Here is an 11,525-nt window from a genome sequence, read left to right as displayed (position 1 = left end):
TGTTCACCTAAAGCAGCCTAGTCTCTGTGTCCATTCACATAGCGAGTCCATTTGCCAGAGCAAAAGAAGCGGGGCATTCGGAACAGTGGCGCCGGCGCATAGTGTGATGTATAACATACATGCAGGGTGGTGACGTTAAAAATGGCAAACAAACAACACTATATAATGCTAGTCCTGTACATTTTGTCCAGTGTTCAGATGGAGGCAAATCTTCTTCACATCGTATTTGTCCTTTTGATGCATGCGATGTCACATGCATGTGAACGTTTTTGTGCAATCAGAAAGGTGTTGGAGAATTTAAAGAGAATCAGGGAGCAGTTTGAGGCAGACAGGCACACTGACATTAGACACTGTAGACAGAGACACTTGCTTACTGTGAGTCGATTCGTGGTGGTCTCCAATAGAAGAATGTGGAGGAGAGAGAGAGACCACACAGGCCTGTATACTGGCCTAATGTCCTCAACAATTTTGATTAAGAGGAGTTAAGCACTCATTTCCATGTGTCTCGGGACACCTTCGGGTCATTCTTTCAATCAGGCGTTTGATTTCCTCCTGACCCCTATTTGCAAACATTATTATTTTGGTCTGTGTGTAGATTCGTGGCTTTCATTTGTTTTTGTTTTTAAAAATCCGGCACAAAATTGTGCACAGATACAATGTCATCACGATGTCACATTCAATCACCATTTTTGCCGTGCAAACCAATTTCCATGTTCACATTCGCAATGCTTCGCTTCTGAGACTACCTCGCTTGGGGGATTAAAGGAGGATGAAAAATTATCCCCCAAGCTGCCTCAGTAGTGTTCAGAAGGTAAGCGGAGTATTGAAAAGGCATATGATAGCTGGTTTTTACCGGCAGTGTGAAAGTGCCTTTTGATCCATTGAGTGAAATGCCCATGATGAGGAAGGGGTTGGCCCTTAGGGGACTACATGAGTAAATCACAAAATTCTGTGGGCACCAAGGTTGAAGAAAATACATAAAATGCTGGGGAAGCTCAGCAGGTCAAACAGTCTCCTTTCTAGAAAGGAAAGCAAAACTGATGTTTTGGGCTAGAGCCCTTCAACAAGGTATGAGAAAATGCCGACAGGCGTCCAAAATTGGGGTCTACATGAGAATGAAAGAAATAATGAGAATATGGATTGGATTGTAAATCCGTGCAAAATAATAGGGTCCAAATGTTCTTTAATTGCAAACTTGAAGTTTTAAAATCTTTGCCTAAAATCCCTCAAAGCTATTTATATAGAGGAGGTGACTGTGGAAATGTTTCCTATCATGGCAGGCTTACAACACATGATCTCACTCATTGTGTTACACATCTGAAGAACCTTCTACGTTGGTGGAGGGGAAGAGGAAGGTGGGACATGATTTCATATACAAGAATGTTTCAACAAGTACTGAGGATTAAACAGACACTGACCCTCAATCTGCCCTCCCACACACCCATAGGGCAGAGGCAGTGTGGATAAGACCCTCCCTCACACCCACAGGACAGAGGCAGCGAGGGCCCACACACCCACAGGGCAGAGGCAGTGTGGGTAAGGCTGCATTATCCTGCATTATCCAGCTGCATTATCCTGTCACCCATGCCCAGACTAGAAAGAGTCTTGATACACACTCCTGTGCAGATGTGCACGGGGTGGGGGGGAAAGAGAGCGACAGTGCTCACAGAAGCAAAGTATATTCAGTGAGCGGGAATGTTTTACTTGTCAGGAGTGAGACAGATTGATCCCTGGATAAGCAGTTGTGTTTATTGATCCCAGTTTTTAACAAGACTGATTTTAAATCTCTAATTGACATTCAACAGTTGTTTCCTCCAGTGAAGGAAGATTGGTAAGTGTGAACAGAAAGACAGGAGGGGCTAAAGTGAATGATGATTGAAGAGAGAGATGAGCAATGGGAAGATGAGGTGACAGATTGATGTGAGAAAGTGTGAAGTGCGAGAGGGAGAGAGAGAGAGAAAGAGAGACTAGAATGCGAAACAGGGAGGATAAAAGGAAATAAAAGCAGAGAGGGAATGAGAGAGAGAGAGAGAGAGAGAAGGGAAAGAATAGAGCATCACTGAGAGGAAACAAACAGATGCAGTGCCCCTGTAGTCAGACACAGGGTGAGGTGCCTGTGGAGGATCTGTCCTGGGGCCTCCATGTCGATGCAATCATGAAGAAGGGTCGTCGGCGGCTGTACTTTGTGAGGTGTTTGGGGAGATTTGGAACGTTACCAAACACTCGTAAATTTCTACAGGTGTGCTGTGGAGAGCATTTTGGCTGGTTGCGTCACTGTCTGGTACAGAGGTGCCAATGCACATGACTGGAAAAGACTACGGAGAGTTGTGAACTCAGCCAGTGCCATCACGGGCATCAGGCTTCACTCCATTGAGGTCCTCTACAAGAGGCAGTGCCTTAAGAAAGCTGCCTCTATCCTTGAGGACCCCTGCCACCCAGACCATGCTACCATCAGGAAGGAGGTACAGGGGCCTGAAGATGAGCACCCAGTGGCATAAGGACAGCTTCTTTCCCTCTGCCATCAGATTCCTGACAATGAACCACGACGTTACCTCACTTTCTCCGATTTTCTTGCACTATTTAGTTATTTTGAGATATAATTAATATAGCAAATATTTGCACTGTGAATGCTGTGGCAAAACAATGAATTTTGTGGCATGTTCATGACAATAAATTCTGATTCTGATTCTGACCCTGACCAACTCCATTCCTCACCTTGGGATCAGAGGGCCCTGGTTCCCAGTCCAAGGTTGTGTGTTTCTGGTCTATGTGTCTGCTCTCTACAAATCAGGCTATCTGATACTGTTTCTCTATAAATACCTTTGCCTCAGACTAATAGTCTCCCTGAAGGAGCTGGCGTTTAGAAAGCTTTCTAAGTTACCGACTGACTGAGCAGTATCCTTGAGCTGTTTATTCTACGGTTGGTGTGGGGCGAGTTGCACAAATTTAATAGCTCTGATATTTAGTGAAGAATCAATTATTAATGAAAGCCCTGATGCCCCTGGAAAAGGGAAGTGCATGTCTTGCATGGTGTGGTTTTCTAGATACTGCTCCCCCTCAATCACGGCACGAATGGATCCCAGATCTCCACGTATACTACACTTTTGGTATTGAATGTCACTGAGGGCGTCAGTTACAGTGGAGGGATGGGGATCTCTTCACACCTGAGTAGAGGAGGAGAAATTTCCTCACCCAGAGGGAGGAGAGTCTCGAATTCACTTCCGGATGCAGAGGCCAAGTTACTGGATAGATTCAAAATGGAAATGATTAGTTTGTGGAGTAGGGCAGATGAATGGAGTTGAGGAAAATACATCAGCCATGATTTGAATGGCAGTGCAGACCAGATGGGCTGAATGGCCTAGTTCAATTCCTGTGCCTTCTGTCTTATTGAGGAGAGATCTTCCTCTCATTCCAATATTCATTCAATTTTGCTTGAAAATACAGTTCCCTGGAGCCAAGAGCTCCATAACTTACTCTCTCTTCACATCCTGAGGAAACAGGCTCTTTCAATCAAAACCCCTTCAGAATTTCAATGTACATTAAAGTTTCAGGACTGCCTTTATCACATCCCCTCACCCTCCTGGTGAATCCACTTGGTTTTAATATCCTTTCCACAATGAGGAAGAAATGAGACTGGGCAGAGCAATCCAGATGTGGTCCACAAATACCTTTATTTTAATAAAAGCATGTCCTCTGATATCTTGTACTCATTGCATCCAATGATTAAATCCAAGGTACTGCTGATTGCACAGCTTTGTCTCACTGTGTTCCTGCATCTTTTTGACTTGCCCTTGGACACGAGCCTCGTGGGTTAGACAGGGGTTAGGTTACCCAGAGAGAGCCGAAAATTTGTCATTTGTTTCAGGAGGAGGCTCAGGAGTAACAGATAGATCATAAAACCCATAAGACATAGGGGCAGAAATAGGCTATTCAGCCCATCTAGTCTGCCCCACCATCATGAGGTGATCCATTTTCCCACTCAGCCCCACAGCCCTACTTTCTCCCCATAACCTTTGATGCTCTGGCTAATCAAGAACCTATCAATCTCTCCCTTAAATACACCCAATGACCTGGCCTCCACAACCACTGTGGGGAAACAAATTTCACAGATTTACCACCCTCTGGCTGAAGGAAACCCACTGCTCTAAGTGGATGCCTTCCATCCCTAAAGTTGTGCCTGCTTGTCCTAGACTCTCCCACTATGTGAAACAACCTTTCTACATTTATTCTATCCATACCTCTCAACATTCAAAACGTTTCAATGAGGTCCCCCCCCCCCACCGCCCCCCCCCCCACTCATTCTCCTAAATTCCAACGAGTACAGGCCAAGAGCTGTGAAATGTTTCTTGCATCATAACCCTTTCATTCCCGGAATCATGCTCGTAAACCTCCTCTGAACCCTCTCCAACGTCAGCTGATCTTTTCTTAAATGAGGCGCCCCAAAACTGCTAACAATGCTCCAAGTGAGGTCTCAACAGTGCCTTGTAAAGCTGCAACCAGGTAACACATTAAGGAGTTGTTTTCAGATGCAGTCAGTAATCAAGGGAGTCAGTGCTGGGATATCAACTGTTTACAGTCTGCATCAAGTACATGGCTGCGTGTAGTATAGTATAGGATAGTTGAATTGCTAATTATGAGAATGAAAGGAGCTAGGAAAGAGAGTCGGAAAGGTTCGGTGAGGATAAAGTGAGAAAATGTGAAGTTCTCCACTTTGGAATGAATAATGAAAAAGCAGATTATTATGTAAACTGAGTGAAACTACAAAGTGTTGTGGGACAAAGGGATTGGTGGTTTCTGGTACACTGAGCACAGGGAGTTTGCATACTTGTAATTAAGAAGGCTGATGGAAATATCGGCTTTTACTCAATGAGCAAGTTGGGGTCAAAGCCTTGCAATGCAAAAGAAGAAGAGATGAGTTTATTCTGAGAGGGGTTTGGGCAGGGTGGATGCTGAAGGGATGTTTGCTAATCAGGTATCTAGAACCAGGAGGCGTTAAATCGGATTAAGGGGTTGGCCGGCAATGAAGAGGATCTTTTTTTTCTCTCAGAGGCAGGAAAGTTTTGTTAAGGCCAATATCCAACTGAGCAGTGAAGCAGGCTGCAGGTAGCTGAATGAACAAGGGCCTATTCCTGTGATGCACCTTCCCCAGGACATGGCGCCAGAGAACCAGCTCAGACGTTATGACCATCACACAGATTGATCAGGGTATCAAAGATTATGGGAGAAGGCAGGGGAGTGGGCCTGTGTGGGAGAATGAATGATGGAATGGGCTCCATAAGACCATAAGTTACAGGAGTAGATGTTCGCTATTTGGCCTGTTAAGTCTCCTCCATGGTTTTCCTGAGTTAGATCCCATTCTTTGGTTTTCCTCCCAGAATATAAAATCTCAAGCTCGCCTGCCTACATCTAAATGAATGATATTGGATGGAGGATGTTGTCCGGGATAACTCTCCTCATCCACTTCCAATGAGAGACTGGATAGGCTAGCATTGTTTCCCTTGGAGTAGAGGAGGCTGAAGAGTGACCTGGCTGAGGTGTACAAAACTGTGATGGGTAAATAGGACAAATGATGAGACACATTTCCACTGAGTAGAGGCGTCTAAAGCCATAGGTTTATGATGAGTGAGGGGGTGGTTGGAAGGGTCTGAGGAAGAATGTTTTCACCTAGAGGATGCTGGAATGTGGAGGGGGTGATAATGACAGAGGTTCATCACATTTGAAGAAGTATTTGTTTGCCATTTGGCATGGCCAAGCATGGTAGGTTGAGTGCAGGCTGCTGGCATTAGTAGATGGGTTCTTGATGGCCACATGGATAAGGTGGGCAGAAGCTCCTGCTCTTTAACTCTGACATAAATGTTATCAGGGCTATTTATTTCAGTACTGCAAGTACGTCAGTGCAGTTGTACGAAAACTAAAGGTGTACCTCCCCTTTCTGAAGCGGCACAGTTAGTGTAACGTTTAATGCAATGCTATTACAGCGCCAGCGGCCTGCGTTTGAATCCAGCACTATCTGTGAGGGGTTTGTATGTTCTCCCCGCATCTGCATGGGTTTCCTCTGGGTGCTCCGGTTTCCTCCCACCCTTCAAAACATACCGAGGTTAAATGGGGTTGTGATAGTACAGATTATATCACCAATGTGTATATGTACAGATTGTCGTGTAGGATGACTGTGATTGGCTGAGAGTGTAGCCACACCTACTTGGCAGGTTTTAAAGGATTGCTCCTAGCCAGACCAGGTCATTCTGGACTGGTCGACCTACTTGTGATAAGCTCAAGTCTTTTAGTTAATAAAAGCCTTGGTTTGGATCAACAAGTCTTTGGTTCTTTCGACATGCACTACAGGGGTATTTGGGAGGCGGGAGGCACAGGCTCGTGGGCCAGAATGGCCTGTTATCGTGCTGTATGTCTAAATGTAATTTTAAAATTTTATCAACGAATCACTGAGGGCTCTTGGTTGGTTTGGACAACTAGTTCTTGCTTTCATTGCAAAGATGAAAGGATCTGATCCGAAACAACAATCATTCCCGTTCTCACATGGGTGCTGCTCAGCTGAAGTCCTCCAGCAGATTGTCCTTGCCTTCACTTTTACCACTGATGCTGTCAAGTTTAGAACTCACTGCCCTGTTTTGAGAAATGCATCCTTGTCTTCAAACCCTCTCCTTCACACCCGAATGAGATCAATCCTCAAACTCCACTCTTTATCTGGGAACATTGATGTACCTGGGCTCTGAGCTGGCGATTCTCTCTCTAAAGCTCACTGCTTCTTTCTTGAATGATCAATGAGCCAAAAGCACTGCCTTACTTTGACTTTTCCTGCTTTATTTTTATTTATTTATTTTGTAAGTCGGTTTACATGAATGCTTGCACTGTGAAGCTGCCGCAAAGCAATGAATTTTGTGACTTGACCATGACAATAAATTCTGATTCTGATTTTAAAATCGACCTCTTGAACTTGGCCTATCTCAGCTGGGTAACCAAGATGGTTGTGTATGCCCACATTCCTGTCAAGCCCATCAGGGCATTATTTTTGCATCAAGAGCTCTACCTCAATAGGTCTTGATGCAGTCGTTCCACCTGAAACTGGGCCTCATTGCAAGAAATAAAAACACAATGCTGGATAAACTCAGCAGGTCAAACAGTATCCTTTATATAACAAAGATACAGACACAGAACCAATGCTTGAGCCCTTCATCAAGATATGAGCAAAATACTAGGCACCTCCCTCTATTTTGCTCATACCTTGATGAAGGGCTCAAGCCTGAAACATAACTGTTTGACCTGCTGAGTTTCTCCAGTATTGTGGTTTTACTTCAATCACGCTGTCTGCCGACTATCATGCTTTACACCTCATTACTATAAAGCAACGCTGTGGTTTAATTCTTAGCCAATCTTTAAAATAAGTTTATCAGATCCAATGAACCTGACCCCAAAAGTGTCACAGATCCTCACAGATTCCTTGCACATCAACCTGCTTGTTATAACATTTGTGGTTCATTTATTTCCAAGTACAACAGAGGCTAAAAATGAAAGGGGAGGATCAGACATGAATACTTTCCATGATTCCCCTGGGTTGAAGCAGTTCACTCATGTTTATCACGAAGTACTGTGTGCTAAAACCCTCAAGACCTTAGAATGAATCTTAACTCTAACGCGATGGCCAATTTGGAGGAAAAAAAATGCAACACAAAGGAAATATGTCATTTTAAAATCAAATACGTTTACATGGGAATCCAGGTTAGCTTTAACCCATTAGGACCTGACCCCGTTATGAGGTAGAACAGGCAAATCCCATCGTAGACTATTTCTTTTCCTCAACTGGTGCCGGACAATTGACTCAGTGAAACTCAATACAGACTCCCAGAGCAGTGCACTATGATCAAGGACATTTATCCTGGAAACACCTCATTAACATTTCATCAGATTCAAACCATTCCCAAATGTGAACTGTTGTCTTGTTCTGTGCCACCAAACGTGTGAATGAGAACAATCGTGTGAATGTGGGAAGGAATGTGTTTGGGTGGGTGTGTTGCCTGTAACAGTGTAGAGAATCTCAGATCAAGCTCCAACCACATTGTTTAATGAGGAAGACTAAGCTCCACATTACTTTGCATTTTGAAGACAAAATCCTTTTACTTCCTCCCAAATTCGAGGGGTGAAATGGCTTTTTTGAGAATCAGACCCACATTGTGAGCCATTAAGCAATCTGTAACCTAACACCTTGCGAAATATCTCCGCGGTGCTCCCAGCATTACATTTGAAAGGTTGGTGCCATCAATATTGAATTTCAAAGTGGGTAGGTGAATAGCATTCCCTCTTGCTTTTAAGGTAGGTGACTGGTCAAACCATTCAACCCTTCTCTGACCCCTGGCTCCAACCAGGATCCTGCTGCACAGTCTCTTCAGGAGATGGAATCAGGGAAAGGGAAGGAAGGGTGCTGTTAGAGGGGTCAAATATGAAAGTCTGTAGATTGTAGTTAAAACACAGAGATGTTGGAGGAACTCAGCCAGTCTCACAGAGACTATAAAAGGTAAAGATATGTTACTGACATTTCGGGCCAGAGTCCTTCTTCAAGGTATATGAAAAAGGCAGGTGTCTAAATTAAAGGATGAGAAAGAAAGGGGAAGAGCAGTAGGTGTTAATTGGATATGATAAGAGGAAAGGTGAGAATTTATTTTGGCTCTGTGAAAGGAGATGGAGGGAAAAGGGAAGAGAGAGAGAGAGAGAGAGAGAGAGAGAGAGAGAGAGCTGGGGAAATAAAATGGGAACAGGAGGAAGGGGATGTTTTAAGGAAAACTGGAGGTTGATGTTAATGCCATCCAAATGGAGGGTGCCCAGTCTGAGGTTGAGGTGTTGTTCCTCCAATTTGCAGGTGGTCTCAGTCTGGCAGTTCTTGAGTGCCATGTCAACACGGGAATGGGGTGGAAGATTGAAATGTATGCCACTGGGAGATTCACACTACTGAGAACACATTAGTGGCTCTCCCAAGGGGCTCTTCTGAGGGGTTCCGGGGATGGGAATGTTCTGTTAACAATTCTTAGGATGTTTCTCACGCCCAGCATCTCATCCCATGGAGGTAGCTGGTCACTAGGAATTATTTTTCTCAAACTTTTTATTATTAATAAATTAACCAAGACTCTTCCACTTCCCTCCACAGTCCTTTCCTCTATCCACCTTTCCCGATCCCTCACTCCCTCCCTAGTCCTAACCCTCATCGACCATGACAATCACTCCTGGGGTAAGACCCACACAAAGTGAGGCTCCCTCTACACTATTCCATTGCACTCACTTTGTTACACACAGCCTTACACCCACTCACCCATGTTTCCCATCCTACAGTCCCACTGACCCACCTTCTCCAATCCCCCACACTCCTCCACAAGCGTCACCTCAATCACCCCTTCTTCCAAATTCCTGAACCCCCACAAAACACATTCCCTTTTACCTCACCCTCACCCACCCACTATCCTCAGTCCCTCAACCTCAGTGACCCACCTTCCCTCACTCCTCATTCCCATTGACTAAACTTCCGCTCCAATACCTAAGCCCCTCTCACCTACCTTCCTAATCCCAGACTCTGTATATCTGGGAGGTATGTGTCTCTTCATCCATTCCACTCTTTTGATTGGTTGGTTCAGGATGAAGATGGAAAGGAAACTGGGTGGACTCGATGGAATAACACCTTCAAGGATCTGGGCAAAGAGAGGAGGGGTGCATCTGATAGCCTCATCCAGCAGGGAGATGCTGTTGATGTGTTGATTTGAATGCACCTCCTGCTGCAGAGATAATCTCATGACTTTGGTAACAATGATCTTCTAACCTTTTCAATTCAACCTTTCATGTATTCTGGCTCACTGGAGAATTCTGCAGCTCAGGACATGGAATATTTCCTGGGGGCTGAGAACATGATCCTGTGAGAATTGTGATAATTCCTTTTTAAATTTTACAAAATATGAAGGAAAGTTAACAGAGCTAGAGCATTTCTCCTTGGAATGATGAAAGTTGAGAGGTGACAAAGAGGTTTATATAATTATGAGAGGCATCAAGAGGATGGACAGCAGTACCTTTTTCTCAGGGTTACAGTATGAGGTGAGTGGAGGCTTTTAGGAGAGACAGAGAGTAGTGGGGGAGCGGAATCCATGGCCAAGGGTGGTGGTGGAGGCTGGTACAATAGGGACATTTAAAAGACTCTTAGACTGGCACGTGGATGCAGGAAAATGGATATTATGGTGTGTGGTGGGGAAGGGTTAGATTGTTGTGGAGTAAGTTTACACAGGTCAGCACGACTTTGTGAGCCAAATGGCATGTACTATGCTGGAATGTTCTATGAAACCCTTTCCCCAATATTGTGAATTTCTTCTATCTCAGTACCTTTGCCACAAGAAATGTACCTTCCTGTGTGAACGTTCATACTGGCAAAGTCCACAGGTTCAATTTGACATCGAAATCAACACTTACTGAACAGTGTACACTACTAAACTTCACAGCAAAGATCAGCCGAGTAATCAGTGATCTGAATGTGGGGGGGGGGGGTGATTGGACAGTGCAGAGGGAGCTTCACTCTGTCTGATCCTGGGAGACTGTGACGGGATGGTGCAGAGGGAGTTTCACTCTGTGTCTGACCCTGGGGGACTGTGACAGGATGGTGTGGAGAGAGCTTCACTCTGTGTCTGACCCCCGGATTAAGATACTCAAGGACGGTTGAGGTGTTTAAAAGTGGAGTTGCTTGGATAGAGTAAATAACGAGGTCCAACCTCCTTTACTTTAGCAGATGATCAAATCAAGAGGTGTGGGGTGGGGGGGGGGGGTGTTTAGGCCGTTCACCCCGCACTGGTGTCACTAGGAGGGTGTGGAGTGGGGGGGGGGGGGGAACCACATCGGGTGACACCATCAGAGAGGGTGACACCAAAATGACTGTCAATAAAATTTTTGTACAGTGTTTCAGCAGAAATTTATTTTTTTTATAAAATATCCCTGTAGTTAGTTTTAACAACAAAAACTTTTTTATATAAGCCCATCTTATGGCTAAAACTCTGTGCTAATTAACTTTTTGATCCTTCTAATGCGCTCTGGTCAGAGCTGTCATTATTACCCAATTATAATGAGGGGTCGAATCACGTGGTTTCGTCTCCACTCGCTACAAGCCTGTTGTTTTTATAGTCGCTGGTTTTGTCAAATTTTCTTGTGTTTTAGCTTAATATTGAAGTCATTAGTAATGTATCTCATGATTACATAATTTTGATGTAGTTCTTAAACGTTTTTATTTCGAATTCTATTGTTTTCCTACCGAATTTTCACTTTAACTATGTAAATGAAAATACATTTATGCTGTGTGTATGATATTGTAATTTAAAGGTGTCATTTTAATTTGCCAGTTGTTTATCTCATTACATTCCGTGAGATACGGGATTTACGAGTTACATTGGGACAAAAAACATTACTAAGGACCTCCATGGGTGGGGTGACACCAACCCTGGTGACGCCACTGTCACCCCGTGCTTGGTCGTGCCGAGAACTCGCTTCCTGGA

Source organism: Narcine bancroftii, chromosome 10 (assembly GCF_036971445.1).
Source record: "Narcine bancroftii isolate sNarBan1 chromosome 10, sNarBan1.hap1, whole genome shotgun sequence".
Classification (NCBI taxonomy): Eukaryota; Metazoa; Chordata; class Chondrichthyes; order Torpediniformes; family Narcinidae; genus Narcine; species Narcine bancroftii.
This window is presented reverse-complemented; position numbering follows the sequence as displayed.